Here is a 15,384-nt window from a genome sequence, read left to right as displayed (position 1 = left end):
GTCCGCCACTGGCCACAGAACTCGTCCACACGTCCCCTTGTCCTGTGCCTAGAAAACATAGGTCTGGGTCCATGCAGTCTCCCCTGTCCTGCTCCTTTCCCGGGGGAAACTCGAACTTTGGTGCTAAAAGGTAAAGGTAAAGGTACCCCTGCCCATACGGGCCAGTCTTGACAGACTCTAGGGTTGTGCGCTCATCTTACTCTACAGGCCGGGAGCCAGCACTGTCCGCAGACACTTCCGGGTCACATGGCCAGCGTGACAAGCTACATCTGGTGAGCCAGCGCAGCACACGGAACGCCGTTTACCTTCCCGCTAGTAAGCTGTCCCTATTTATCTACTTGCACCCGGGGGTGCTTTCGAACTGCTAAGTTGGCAGGCGCTGGGACCGAGCGACGGGAGCGCACCCCGCCGCAGGGATTCGAACTGCCGACCTGACGATTGGCAAGTCCTAGGCTCTGAGGTTTTATCCACAGCGCCACCCGCGTCCCGCTAACTTTGGGGCTAAATGGGAGCAAATGTTGCTCTGGGGGGGGGGGGGATTGCTGTGCTCTGACTGAGTGCTAAAAAGTGATTTTCCCTGAGGAAAGCAGATGACCCAGAGGCATAAGGCACGCAGGCTCAGTCTGCACGATACACATAAAGCAGTCTCAAAAATAAGGAGGAGGCTGCAAAGAACCATATCGAAAGCAATGCTTTTTATACACTTCCAGATGACACGTGATTTCTATTCACCACCCCTTGCTACGCCCCTGCTAATTTTCCTATTCGTTACATGTTTTCCAATATCCTCTTTTATCTGTCTACAAAACAATTCAAGATCAATCACAATTGCCATGCTTAGCCGATTCTCATTTCATGCATACAATGGCCACCAGAGATTCTAAGAGATTATCCTTTTCAGTGTTCCAGAACGATTATTCACTACCTAAACCTGCTAGTTCTGTACTGTAAAAGGTGGGCAGACACAGGCCTTTTTGGTTTAGGTAGGTCATAGACTCTAAAGAAAATGGAAATTATACTGTTTTATGACATTATTATTATTATTTCCATCAGCTAGAGTGTGAGTTGCGGATAGAATTCACTGCGCTCCCATGGCTGTAGAAGTGGAGCTGAGAATTGTGTGGTATCTGGCTATCCTTCCTATTATAGTTGCGAGATGACAGATGTTAGCAGTCACCAACGATTGTTTTTTAACCACTTTCATTCTTTTGATGTTTTCTGCATCTGTAGATCAAATGTATATTCTTCTGTGCTGATTTTAGTTTTGTGTTAACACTATTCAGTTGGCATGTGTCCTGCTTGGAAGTCACTAACATTGCCTAGGCGAGGTTTCCGGTTTCCAGTAATCCTCTCCCTTCAGCGCAGTTTCCAGGAAACCCCTAATGTTAAATGAAAAATGGAAGAATAGCACTTGAGGTGATTGCTCAAGCTCATTGTGGCTTTGTGTGGGGATGTGCAGGAATGGAGGGGGATGAAGTGTGAGTGTGGAGCAAGAGAAAGTAGCAGGGGCAGGGGAGCGAGAAGAGCCCTGCAATGCGAAAACTGCAAACTCACATTCTCATTGCAAAATCTAGAGAAAGAAAAACAAGCCCTCACTGTGCCTGTCACTGTGGGTTTTCAATAACATGGGTCTGATGCACATTTTACACCTGATTCTGCTGCAGATACCACCTCTTCATTTAGCTGCACATGCCATTTTTTTCCCACATATTTGTTTACCATCCCCACTGAAACTGGAAGGGCAGCTGGTGCAGGTAATAATTTTGCATAAGATTCATAGTTCATAACATGCAGGGCTGCCGGTCCCAGGCAATGAATTCTGGTCAGGAGAGGGAACGACTCAAGGGCACATCCACAAAGGCCACCTTCCTGAATTCCTCATTCAGTGTTTTGTTGCTAAGCTTGGGAACACAGGCATCCACACATACTGCTGCACAATGAGTGGCGGTGTGAAGTGGGCATTGCTGATCATCAAGTTCTGTAGTCAGAGATCTCCATCTGCTGTGCAGCTGCAGTGACAGAGCTGAAACTATGAAGTTTGGGTGAGGATGAGATAAAGGAGTAGCAAAGGAATACACCAGATCTTCTGCCCAAATACACCAGATCTTCTGCCCAAACCTTGTGCATTTATTTTTTAATTATTCTATTTATTTCTGAAAGGTCTTTCCCCCCTGTCTAAAATATAAATCAGGCAGGTTTTTCTTTACAGAAGAAGAAGAAGAAGAAGAAGAAGAAGAAGAAGAAGAAGAAGAAGAAACATAGGTCTAAAAATCCAAAACCTGTATGTTCAAGAGCAGACAAGGAAAAAGTGATGGGGAAGAGTTAGCAAAAAAGACAGGGTTTGGGTGCACGAAAGTCCTTCTGAGGGGCATAATTTGTCTGCACACGCAGTAAACAGATACCTGTGTTCATGCCCAGCCCACAATGGATCTCATGTTTCTGGGAGTCAGAGAGAGTGTGGAATTCTTGACTTAGGTGAGGGGACAACAACACACATTACATCCCATCAAGCCCCACCCACTAATGTGGATGAGGAACAGCATTTAATTGAAGGCACTCTTTTCAACGGCACACATGGAAAAACTAGGTCTGTGTGCATTAGCAATCTGGTGTGTACATAGCCTCAGAGCCACTCCCACATACCAATGCTGGCTCCCAAGACAGCTTACAAAGTTTTATAAAACAGTTCTAAATATGCAATTAAAAAAATCTTGAAACAAAGACAAGATTCAAGGGACAAAGCTGACTGAAAATATTATGTTTTAATTCATCTATAAGTTTCTGTGAGTAAAATTTTTGAATGTTAAAGTCTGGACATTGGTTTAATATCCAAAGAAGGGTGTCACACATATATATGATTTAAGCTGCTTTTCTGCATTTTCGCTACTCTTACTTCAACAAGGGACTGAACAATAGGTAGAAGAAGAGAAGAAGAGTTTGGATTTGATACCCTGCTTTTTCACTCCCTTTAAGGAGTCTCAAAGTGGCTAACAATCTCCTTTCTGTTCCTCCCCCACAACAAACCCTCCGTGAGGTGAGTGGGGCCGAGAGACTTCAGAGAAGTGTGACTAGCCCAAGGTCTCCCAGCAGCTGCATGTGGAGGAGTGGAGATGCGAACCTGGTTCCCCAGATTACGAGACTACCGCTCTTAACCACTACACCACACAGGCACCCAAGTTTAATGAGTTTAATGAGCAATAGCCAGTGAAATTCAGGAGAGGTCCTGTTTTAAATGTGTTTGTTACCAAAAATTTATTTCCACACCTTTCTGGAGTGTACTTCTAACCCAGTTTCCCATAGTTATGAACAAAAAATAAATTTGCCTTCCCTGAGCGCTGACTGAAGTAAACAAATTACTGATAAGACTTTCTGGGAACCTTGACAAAGCCAGAAGTAACAGAAAGTCAGGTGATCAAACCATATCAAAAGAAGCCCTGTTTGAATGCTGAATGCTTCAGCCAGAACTCACGCAAATGCTCAGGAGAAAGGAATGCTTACTCCATGCGTTCATTTCAGCACTCTCTCCTAATCCCAGATGCTCTCTTTCTTGAGATGTGGAGATTTCAGAAGGCATGGGATTGGCGACCTGGGGTGAGTTTTGACCCAAATTACCTCAAGGTGTTAAGAGTGCATGCAACAATCAATCAAGATCTTTGAATCTTACTTTGGATCTTGTGGTGCCTCTTCAACCTCATACTCAAATTGTTGTTTCTTTCTCCTTTTTCTAACTTGTCCTATCTCAGAGTTTGGTATTATTTTGGGTTGCCATATTTCAAAAAGTGAAAGTGAAACTTTTGGCAAACTAGTTGAGCTTTTTTGGCAAAATCACAAGGAAATTGGACATTTTTGAGCTTTTTCTGAAGAAAATTGGCAAAAATGGCACTGCCAACATGGGCTGCCATATGTCTGGATATTTAGCCAATTTCCACCTGGACACTGCTTGCGGGTGAAGTATTCCAATCCTAGTATTATTTCTCAGAAGCATAGATCAAAAGTTGAGTGTGTTCATCTCACCTGCAGCCCATATGGTAATTCTAGGCGACTTGCAATTGGCTTGTAGCTGAATTTAAATCTTAACCATTTTGTAGCAGCTCGCTTGCTAGATATTCTACAAACGTCAGAAAAAGTCAATTGCTAGCACTGTACAACATCTTCCATTGTGCTATGGAATGCCAAGTTTTGCACGCCAAAAACTCTGGCCAAAACAATCAAGTGTTCCAAGATTTGTCATCCGTATTGTTCTTCTGATGCAACAAAACATGTATGTCCCCAACTGCATACCCTCCAACATTTCTCAAATGAAAATAGGGACATCCTATTCAACAACATCAACGTTATTTATACCCTGCCTATCTGACTGGGTTACCCCAGTCACTCTGGGCTGCTTCCAACATGTATAAAAACCTAACAAAACATTAAACATTAAAAAATTTCCCTATACACAGATGACTTCTAAAGGTTGTATAGTTACGTATCTCCTTGGCTCAGGGGCAACTTGGTTGTCATCCCATACCCTCCAAGATTTCTCTGATGAAAATAGGGACGCCCCATGCCATAGTGATAGTTTTACTATTTATACCCCACACATTTTACTGGGTTGACCCAGCGAACCTGGGCTGCTTCCAACATTAAAAAAAAACATAACAGAGCATTAAACATTAAAAAACTTCCCTAGGCAGGATTGCCATACCCTCCAACATTTCTCTGATGACAACAGGGACTTCCTAAGGAAAAGCAGGACATTCTGGGATCAAATCAGAAACTAGGATGGCTTCTTTAAATCTGGGACTGTCCCTGGAAAATAGGGATGTTTGAAGGGTCTGGTATGGGTGTTTACAGCTACAGCAGGTGCTTTAACCTTCCAACAGCAAAAATAAAAACCCACCTCTTTTGAGGTTGAATAACTGATGGCACATTTTTCACCACTTACTGGTCTTCTCTTATAATGTAGAGGAGAAAACACTCAGTTACCCGAGTCTTTGAAGAAATCATGTGATACAACCTGCTGTGATCCATGCTGCTGCAAATTATCACTGCAATAGTCCAGTTAGAAGGGTTACTGTAATTTAAGTCAGACACAATACCACCTTCTCTCACTTTTCCTGACCACCTCTTTTTCCTCTCTGTGTTTGTGAAACTTCTATCCTGGAGCTTATATTCTTTGTAGTAGGAGCACCACATCCCTTGGTGCTAGTTTCAACCCTGTTCTTGTTCTTCAGTGTGCTGTGTGTACAAAGGTATTTCAGGAAGAACCCCTCTTGCTTTGCTTGCTCCTTAGCTTTTCCTGTGTTCTGCTTATGGCACTGAGCTCCGGTACCACAACCATAACTCAGTAGAAAATGAATGCATTTTCTAAATAAGATTGTGACTGTGAAATTTAAAATTAAGTGCATTGTGTGTGTGTGTGTGTGTGTGTAATATGATAACCTCCACTCTACAGTTGGTCTAATATATATAAAATATTATATTATTGAAGTAATTCATACATAAGATTTGTTATATATCTTATGTATGAATTACTTCAATAATGATAAAATACTTCAAAAGTGAAATATTATCAGAAATTTATAAGATATAACAAAAACAATCTGTATAAAACTGTGCCCCTCAAAGATCAGCACTGTACCCCTCAGAGGTCTGTGCCCTAGATGGCTGCCTAGTTGATAGCACTGGCCCTGCTTTGCTATCTGTTATGTGGAGGAACTGTCTGTGGTACTTCAAGGGACTCTGCAGCCTGTGCTGGAAGGGAGGGAGGGAGGGAGGGAGGGAGGGAGGAGTCCCTGCTGACCTGATCAGTGGCCAGCACGAAAGTGAATATTCTCACTCCACAATCAACTGAAGAACATTAGGAAACAGTCACCGCTGAAGCCCTCCCATTAACCTTCCTTAAGGCACAGAAAACTGAACTTTTAAGGATGAATATGTTTCATATTTCTGATGGATGAGCAGCTCCGAGTTACTGTGGAGACAGCAACTTTTATAGATGCCCATCAATATATTTGACATGGCTTCTATATGAAAGCTTGTTTCTGAACCTCACTATCAATATATGCTCCAATATTTAGCAGCATGGCACTAGAGGAAAAAAGTTAACAGCTTCTCTGTTTTTTCAATATATCTCAGAAATCACATCATGAATGTAGCACAAAGCTGGATTTTTATTGTTCTGCTATTATTTATGAGCATGAACATGTGGACTCATTCATGCAATCTGTCATCTTAGGGATACAACTTCCCACTCGTCATCAGTGACGTAGTATGCTTTCTTAATTCTCTGTAAATGTGGTCATACTAAATTTAAATATTTCTCCCACATAGAACCTCATCTGACGCATCAGCTGAGGAGGTTGGCATTGGGTGGGAAGTGCTTGGAGACACAGTTGAGGAGGCGGAAGAAACTCAGCCACATCAGTAAGCAGAAGCGGAGGGGGCAGGTGAGCGAATGCTAGTTTCTTTCTCATCTAAAAGCCTACGTGATTAATTGCACCATGAAATGCCTCATCTGCTGATGCACAGAACTGGTGCGTCACGGTGAATGTACACAAATAACTGGCTGCAGCACAAATTCACTTAACAAACCTCATCACCACAATTCTGACTGTGTACTCAAATGCAAGTGTGTACACTCTTGAAGCAAGGTCCATCATATCCCTATTCTGGCCCAAGTAGGTAGAGGAAAAGAAGATGGTGATGCGCAAGACATGCACTTCACAGACGGCATACTTAATAGAGGCCCCCAAGTATCGAGGGTAGATGCCTTTTTGGCGAGGAGGGGCATCATAAGCGTTCCAGTACAGTAAGTGCTGTCAAAGCTGTATATTTGCAGCACCACATAGGGCTCACCCATGTTTATATTTTGCCCCACACTTTTTAGGCACAGTTCTGTGCTTTAAAGCTCTGTCTCCGAGTGCTTTTCTTTGGTCCTGTTGCCATTTCCAGAAAAACCTGCTCTTTAAAGCTGAATTGGAAAAAATGACAATTCAGCTTTTTTGCCATATGCTGTTTGCACTGATTCAACATTAAAGGATGGGGTTCCATGGTGAAAGCACTGGGACAAATAAAAAAGTGGGGCTTGGACATGTACTGTATTGAAATGTGATGCAAAAGGAAGTCTGGATGAGCCCTTAGTAACACACCACCATGTACAGCACTGAGATCCAGTGCCAAGGGCCTTCTGGTGGTTCCCTCACTGCAAGAAGACAAGTTACAGGAAACCAGGCAGAGGGCCTTCTCGGTGGTGGCGCCCGCCCTGTGGAACGCCCTCCCATCAGATGTCAAAGAGAAGAACAACTACCTGACATTTAGAAGACATCTGAAGGCAGCCCTGTTTAGGGAAGTTTTTAATGTCTGATGTTTTATTGTATTTTTTATCTTTGTTGGGAGCCGCCCAGAGTGGCTGGGAAAACCAGCCAGATGGGCCAGGTATAAATAAATAATAATAATATTAATAATAATTACAACATTGCCTAACCAAAGAAAAGAGTTGCAGATGTCATGTTGTAGTCACCTGGAGATGCCTGCAGCCCTAGTTGTTTCTAACAATGGCATTTATGTAAATACAGTGGTACCTCAGGTTACATACGCTTCAGGTTAAAGATTCCGCTAACCCAGAAATAGTGCTTCAGGTTAAGAACTTTGCTTCAGGATGAGAACAGAAATCGTGCTCCGGCGGCGCGCCGGCAGCAGGAGACCCCCTTAGCTAAAGTGGTGTTTCAGGTTAAGAACAGTTTCAGGTTAAGAACGGACCTCCGGAACAAATTAAGTACTTAACCCGAGGTACCACTGTAAGTGATATATTTAGTTGTATGCACCATGAACAGCATGGCATAGTGATTATGCGGATACCTGAAATTATCTCATGACAACTCCCTGAGCTTTGTTACCCTAAATGAAATATGCCATGTTAAGAAAGGTAAACCTGAGAGCGGGGATTATATATATTTTAGAACTAGGCCGGACTAATCTCCACAAGGCCTTTGGCTTGGAGTCAATTTGACTTTCTTTTTCCTTTCTCCCCCTGTGATGAGGCTGCATTTTAATTGTTTTAATGTTTTAATGTTGTATTTTATTATTGTTTTTAAGTTGTATTCATTTAACTCGTTTTTATTATTGGTTGATAGCTGCCCTGAGCCTGTGTGTGAGTGTGTGTGTGTGTGTGTGTGCGCGCACACACGCGCACACACACACACAGACAAAAAAAAAGCTCTATGTTTGTACTTTGTGATGGGTGTGCATTTAAAAATGTATTCCATAAGTTAATGTTCAGATAAATTTTTAAAATGTTTTTTAAAGGATCAGCACGTACTAATGTACACACTACTGCTTACAGTGCAAAAGCACGTCAAAGTGCAAATATATCAATAGGAATATCAATATCTGGCGGGAAGGTAAACGGCGTTTCCGTGCGCTGCTCTGGTTCGCCAGAAGCGGCTTAGTCCTGCTGGCCACATGACCCGGAAGCTGTACGCCGGCTCCCTCGGCGAGATAGAGTGAGTAGAGCGAGATGAGCGCCGCAACCCCAGAGTCGGCCACGACTGGACCTAATGGTCAGGGGTCCCTTTACCTTTGCCTTTACTTCTTACATCAATGTGCAGCTGGTTTCTGAGCTTTTACCTTTAAATCTAGGAGAATGAGTAGACTTTCCTTGCATAAGAGCATATGAAGAATGTTTGGCCACAAAACCCATCCCCTGAGCAACATATGCATGTACAAACTTGCAGGAAGCTAACAAAAAATAATGTTGAAGTGCAACTTATCAGAACACAATTTGCACACAGCCAGCCACACCCCACTTAAGGCTGCTATTGCCTGTGTGGCACCGGTTTACAAATGGCACCGGAGTTTCTGGGGTCCCTGGAGTAGACCAAAAGTTCCCCTAACTGCATGCAGCAGCTGTCTGGGACAGCAAGAATTGGTATGAGTTACCCTGTCCTTTAACCTAAGTTGGGGGTGCTACTTCCTTTGTGTGCAGAATAATGTTTGTGCTTGATATACCTACTGGGGTGCCCCTTTCACAATTGCTCTGGAATTAAGAAGCGGCAGTCCAGAAGACTTGTTACACTTCACCAGAGACATATTTGTTGGTGATAAGCAAGTACATTTCCTTTTTCCGAACTTCTAGTTAATGCATGTGCTAGTTTAAACCACACAAGGGAATCTAGCCAGTATTTGCAAGTGATTACTTCAGTGATAAATAGGTACTGCTCAGGTGGGAAGGTAAACGGTGTTTCTGTGCGCTGCTCTGGTTCGCCAGAAGAGGCTTGGTCATGCTGGCCACATGACCCGGAAGCTGTACGCCGGCTCCCTCGGCCAGTAAAGCAAGATGAGCGCCGCAACCCCAGAGTCGGCCACAACTGGACCTCATGGTGAGGGGTCCCTTTATCCTTTACCTTACTTCAGTCTAATTCACTGAAGCTGCATGATTTACTAACCACATTCTCCTTCTCTGCCTTTCTTCTACTGCTGGTTACCACACCATTATATAACCTCTATTTTTTCCAATATCTGGCATAGAAATTCCTACTGTAAATGATCCAATGCTTCTTGGGCACCCAATACCAAAGGTTCATTTGAGTTATGAATTAGGTGTATTCCATTCACTAGGGTCCTGGAGAATATACTGCTGTGTTACAGTATGCTGAATTTTTAAACTTTTGAATTCCAAAAATAAAGGGTGTTAAAAAAATGTAGCATGACAGGAATTCAAAAGATATTTTGGTTTTACTAGTATAATTTAGTTTTGCTTGATAAATAAATGCATAAAAATATTGACATTTTACGTTTTGTGGAAATTTCATTAATTTTAAACTTATTTATAAAAATTGTGAAAATGTGTGTTAAGTTGCATAAAAATCATGACAAATGATTGCCAAGTACTTGCAGTTATATTATATATGGCTGAGTATAACAGATAAATCAAGAAGCAGAAACACCAAGCAGACAAGGCTTGCTGAATATAAGTAGAGAAGTAAGCAGAATGCTTCAATGAAATAATTTCTCTGCTGGCGAAAATGAATAACAAATAGCTGATGCCTAAGATGGACCTGATGGAAGTTATGAACTGGTATTAGAAAAACAAAGTATGCATTCCACTTCTAATAAAAATACAACTACAACACATTAGAAAGACATAGTGTTGCCTGGCACCACTGCTGCCTTCAGGGATGCTGGCTTGGTCACTGAAGAAGACAAGAGACATGGCTCACAATGAAGTCAAGAGGGTTGAAGAAAAAGCCATAAAATCCCTGGATCAGGAATTTGATGATTATTTTTTTTAAAAAATTAGATTTTCCGTCATACAGTTTAAAAGAAAAGGAGAAATAATACATAACAGAAAAGAAGCATTAAATCATTATACATTAAGTCATTATGCAATATCCAAAAAACCCCCACCATAAACAAAATAAGATAAACCCACCACCCTATTTAACTTCCCTCCACCGCTACTCGTCTTCGCTAGAATCAATTTTACCCTTATCATTGCATTCTGATTGTTTTTACTTTTTCTATATACATATATATGTCATTGATAAATTATTTGTTTTGATGCATTTACATTCTTCGTATATGCATATTAGTGTTTTTTAGAGCAGTAATGGATGCTGTTCATTTAGCCAATTTTAAATATTCATTTAATTTGAGAATCCATTCCTCCTTGGCAGGTAGTTCTTTAGGTTTCTATTTAGATGCTATTACTATCCTAGCTGTGGTGGTCACATATAAGAAAATTCTTTTTATTATTATTTCAGTATTTCTTTTCCTAATAAGCCCAGTAGGTAGGCCTCTGGTTTTTTCATTAATGGGATTTTAAGCATTTTTTTCAACTCCTCATGTATTTCTCCCCAGAAGTACTTAATCAGAGTGCAGCTCCACCACATATGCATTGTTGTTCCAGCTTCCTTGCTGCATTTCCAACAAAGGTTGGATTTCAGTTTATACATTTTTGCTAATTTGACTGGTGTTAAATACCACCTGTAGAACATTTGGTGATCTTTGTCAGAAGGGTGACGTAGTCAATGTCTACTTTGATGGCCTTGAAGATCCAACTAAAATTATGCTGAAAGTTGGCAATTCAGATCACCAGTTTCCCAGTATCATCACAGAATAGCATCATTCTTGTGAAGTAAGATAGGTGGAAGATATCTCTACCACTTTATTCCAAAAAACGCTGAAAAACCAGTTATTGCTAATATTGTAATACTGTAGCTTTCATGAAGAAGAAGGGCATGACCTGCTGCAAATAAATGTTTCAAATGTGTTGTAAAGTGCAATATGCAAATGTGACACTAGATGGCGATGGTGAGCTATGGTAAATTCAATATATTTTTCAAAACCTTTTTTAAAAAAAGGATCTTAACAGCATTTTTTAAAAAAATATATGTGTAGATTACACCCCTGTCTAACAGCAAGTGGACAGGTAGCATTGGCAAGATGCAAGACACTGATGCAGAACTTGAAACTGAACCTTCATTCACCAGATTCTCAGTTGGAGAACTTCTTACTTCACTGAGTGACTGTGTCATAGAGGATCTGTTCACTGATTTCAAAGCATGGCAAAGGCAAAACCCTCAACCATTTAAGACTGAGAGTGTAATTCAGCATTTGTGTCTACTACCCTGTTGATTTAACATCAAAATAAAACACTCTTGGGTGGAAGGCCTATGCCATATCTTGTTTTAGCTGATGTGGTCTGGTCTGATGTGAACCTCCTATGTCAGCTCCTGGGGCCAAGGATCTTCGCCCTCCCCCAATAAAATATTTGATGGGCCTCCCCCCCCCATTAATGGGCATTGCCATTCAAATGGTGTGTGTGTGCTTTGTCATGTGATCAGTTATGTGGGGCGGGCTTACCTCCCCTCCCCCCCAGCAATATTTTATTGAAGTTGGCACCCAGTTCCTTTGACATGTAAGCATACTACAATGGAAGTAAAGAAGTTCACTGATGAGCCCATGCAAGTTCCACAGCTGCCCTGCCCTGCTCAGTCTATAGCGAGATGTGCGAAAAGTCACACAGGCAGAGGGCTGGGTGTAGACACATGAGAAACGTGAGGGCTACTTCAGAGTACAAGAAGCAAATCACTGGCTGTTGTCCAATAACGAATCAAAACAATACTTGATGAAACTTGTTGTTTCAATTTCTTATTAACTGATGTAATGATTGTCTAATGTTGTTTTATGATTACAAGGCAATGTATTCTTAGTAGGATCTTAGTAGGATATGTTTTACGTAGAGAAACTATTTTTAAAAAATAGTATTATGATTATCTGACATTTTCAGAAGGTAAAATTAAAATTATGTGGTTTTCCATAGATTTACCAAGCTAAACGTTGTCCTGTAATAAAAATAGTAGATTTGAATTTCTCACACCCAAAAACATATTTCTAAGACCCTGACTGAAGAAATTTTCAAAAATTAAATTTCACCCCCTACAATGACACACTTTAGAGCTACCGTATGTGTCTGTTCTGTGCTGCTTCTGTTTCTGGCTCCCCTCCTGTGTCTCCTGACTCCTGTCCTCTGCCAAAAGTTATTGATCCATTCCCTCTACATTTTTTGAAGGCAAACGTTGACTTTGCCTTATTTTCAAATCTGCAAGTTTTTTACTTGCAGGAAATAAGATATTTTTTAAAATGGTATGTATAAAACCTAATTTCATACACATATAACAAACAGCATTATCAGTTATTAGGTATATTTATGTATGCTTCCATTACTTTTACGTTTATGAGCTAAATGTAAGATTATATAAAATCATGTATGCTAATATATAGGGTTGGGCTCTGTCTTGAAAATTTATGTTCCTCCTTGCAGATGAGCAAGCGGGATTTTGAGAAGGCTGTTCGACCATCGACCAAGGATTAGTTCTTCAACATCTAATAGATAAGTACTCATCTAGCAATATTGCTTCTCTCTATGTGGCCTTCATTGACTTCAGAGCAGCCTTTGACTCTATCTCCAGAACAAAGTTATGGGAAAAACTGGAGACCTCCACAATAGATAGATGCTTTCTATACCTAATATGCAGGTTACATGAAGGGACCTCATTAAAAGTGTGTTGTACTTCTCAGGGCCACTTAACCAATGTAACAGAAACCGAGAAAGGAGTCAAACAAGGATGCATACTGACTCCATCCTTGTTCAATTGTTATATAAATGATATGATTCCTTATCTTCGCAGTATAAATTTCCACCCTCCAAAACTAGCAGGAAATCATAATTCGGTGCTTCTATATACAGATGCTGCTGCATTCCTCTCTAGAACATGGATAGGCCTTAAAAGAGCCATGAAAACACTAGCTGCATACTGTGAAGAGAGCCAACTGAACCTCAACTATCAGAAAACCCAAATCATGGTCTTTGCCAAGAGACCTAAATTACGTGTATGGTACATTGACAGTCATAAGATTGAGCAGGTTACCTGCTTTAAATACTTGGCTATAGCCCTTTACTCTTCGGGAAGTAGAAAAACCCATGACGACTACATTGCAGGGAATGCTCAGAGAAGTGCTAACGCTATCCTTAGGTACCTCAGGTCCAAAGGTGGACACTACATACCAGCAGCCTCAAATTGCTTGAGGCCATATCGATTGCACAACTGTTATATGGTGCCCAATTAGGCACCTTCGCCAACTGCGCTCCATTAGAATTGGTGCAATTCAAACTATTAAGACCTGTCCTAAAGGTAAAAGGACCTCTGACCGTTAAGACCAGTCATGGACGACTTTGGGGTTGCGGCGCTCATCTCACTTTACTGGCCCAGGGAGCTTCCAGGTCATGTGGCTAGCATGACTAAGCCGCTTCTGGCAAACCAGAGCAGCGCATGGAAACGCCGTTTACCTATTTATCTACTTGCACTTTGACGTGCTTTCGAACTGCTAGGTTGGCAGGAGCAGGGACCAAGCAACGGGAGCTCACCTTGTCGTGGGGATTCAAACCGCCAACCTTCTGATTGGCAAGCCCTAGGCTCTGTGGTTTAGACCACAGTGCCACCCGCGTCCCTTATAAGATCTGTTCTTCAAGTACCTAAATATGTCTCCAATGCTACAATACACCTCAAAACTGGATTCATAAGAATCGAGGCCAGAGTTCGGCTCGCCACTCTTAATTATTGGCTGAGACTAGCCTCCTTTCCGAGCAGCCTTGCTTCCTTGACTATCAAAGACGATTTCCAATTGATATGGATACGAGCAGTGGATAATATAATAACAACAAGGATTCAATCCACAGTTCTTACTTAGCATGCGGAATGAACAAGCAAAGAAAACATTATTAAACAGTGTGTGGTAGACATAGAATGACAGGCAGACCTAGCCAGGTCCCCCCAAAATTTAATTAGTGAAACTAGAAGATACTCGACTTTCCAAATGCCATACATAGCTAATTTTGAAATACCAAAACAACGAAGGGCTTTCACGTTGTCAGACCCTCCCTTCAGCAATTCGGGAAGACGGCTATAGGAAGATACCATACAAGGAGAGGAAATGACCATGTGGCTCTGGGCAGCAGGAAACAACAGAGTGTGCCCTTCTTCTCTGTCGGTATTACATAGATATTCGAGCTGGTTTATCCAGCCCATCCTATATAAGTTCCCTGGGCGTTCAGAACAACACTACATCTCCCTATTACAGGGCAAAAGCCCAGAAGTCACATATTTAGTCGCCAGATTTTGTGCTGCCATGATAGATATTTGTTGAAGGATGGTCTATGCTACAAATCAGTCCTAAATAGAAGGCCCAAATTGTTAGATCCACACTTCTGAAGCCCCACCCCATACAGCTGTTCTTTTTTAACTGATCTCCTTTAAATTTTCCTTATTGGTTTTTATTCATCCATTATCTATGCTTAATCAAGCATATGTATGTGTTTTAATCTACGTTTGGTTCTTGCTCCCAATTAATTTAATAATTATCTGCTTAGAGATACTGTTATGCTATTTATTTAGATGTTTTGCTTATGCTGATCTGTGACCGTAATAAAGTAAATTCATTCATTCATGTTCCAATTATTAACAAAAAAAATCAATGAATTTGGCTGCTGCACATCCTTCAATATCTCTTTTCTAGTACATGTGTTAATAATGCTAAATCCCACGCATCATATATCTTTTCAATCTTGCAAATTAGTATCTGCCGTTCTAATCAATCATGGCTACAGCTCCAGGCTTGAATGCTGTTTCTAGCAATCCAAGATTCCTTCTCCATGGGCAAGTCATCTATTGCTCAATACGCAGAAAACCTGATATGACCCAATGCAGAAACCTAGATGTTTGTCTTGATATGGGATGGGAGTGCTTTCCAGAAAGTTCTGATGTCAAAATGTTGTACTGTTTCAGTGGATTTATAAAAAGATGAATGCAAATATATAAGGAGTGCATGGATGGTAAC

At 41.3% G+C, this 15,384-nt stretch overlaps 1 long non-coding RNA gene across 1 annotated transcript; it reads left to right on the top strand.

The window, feature by feature from the left end:
• Positions 1-3,191: 3,191 nt before the first annotated feature.
• Positions 3,192-14,990, top strand: LOC310671932. Its single transcript, XR_014508284.1, has 3 exons — positions 3,192-3,591; positions 6,319-6,434; positions 12,812-14,990. It is a non-coding gene; the product is annotated as an uncharacterized lncRNA (long non-coding RNA).
• The last annotated feature ends 394 nt before the right edge of the window (positions 14,991-15,384 follow it).

This window comes from Podarcis tiliguerta, assembly GCF_965153285.1.
Source record: "Podarcis tiliguerta genome assembly, chromosome: 2".
Lineage (NCBI taxonomy): Eukaryota > Metazoa > Chordata > Lepidosauria > Squamata > Lacertidae > Podarcis > Podarcis tiliguerta.
The sequence above is the reverse complement of the archived record's forward strand: the minus strand, read 5'-3'. Positions and strand labels throughout refer to the sequence as shown.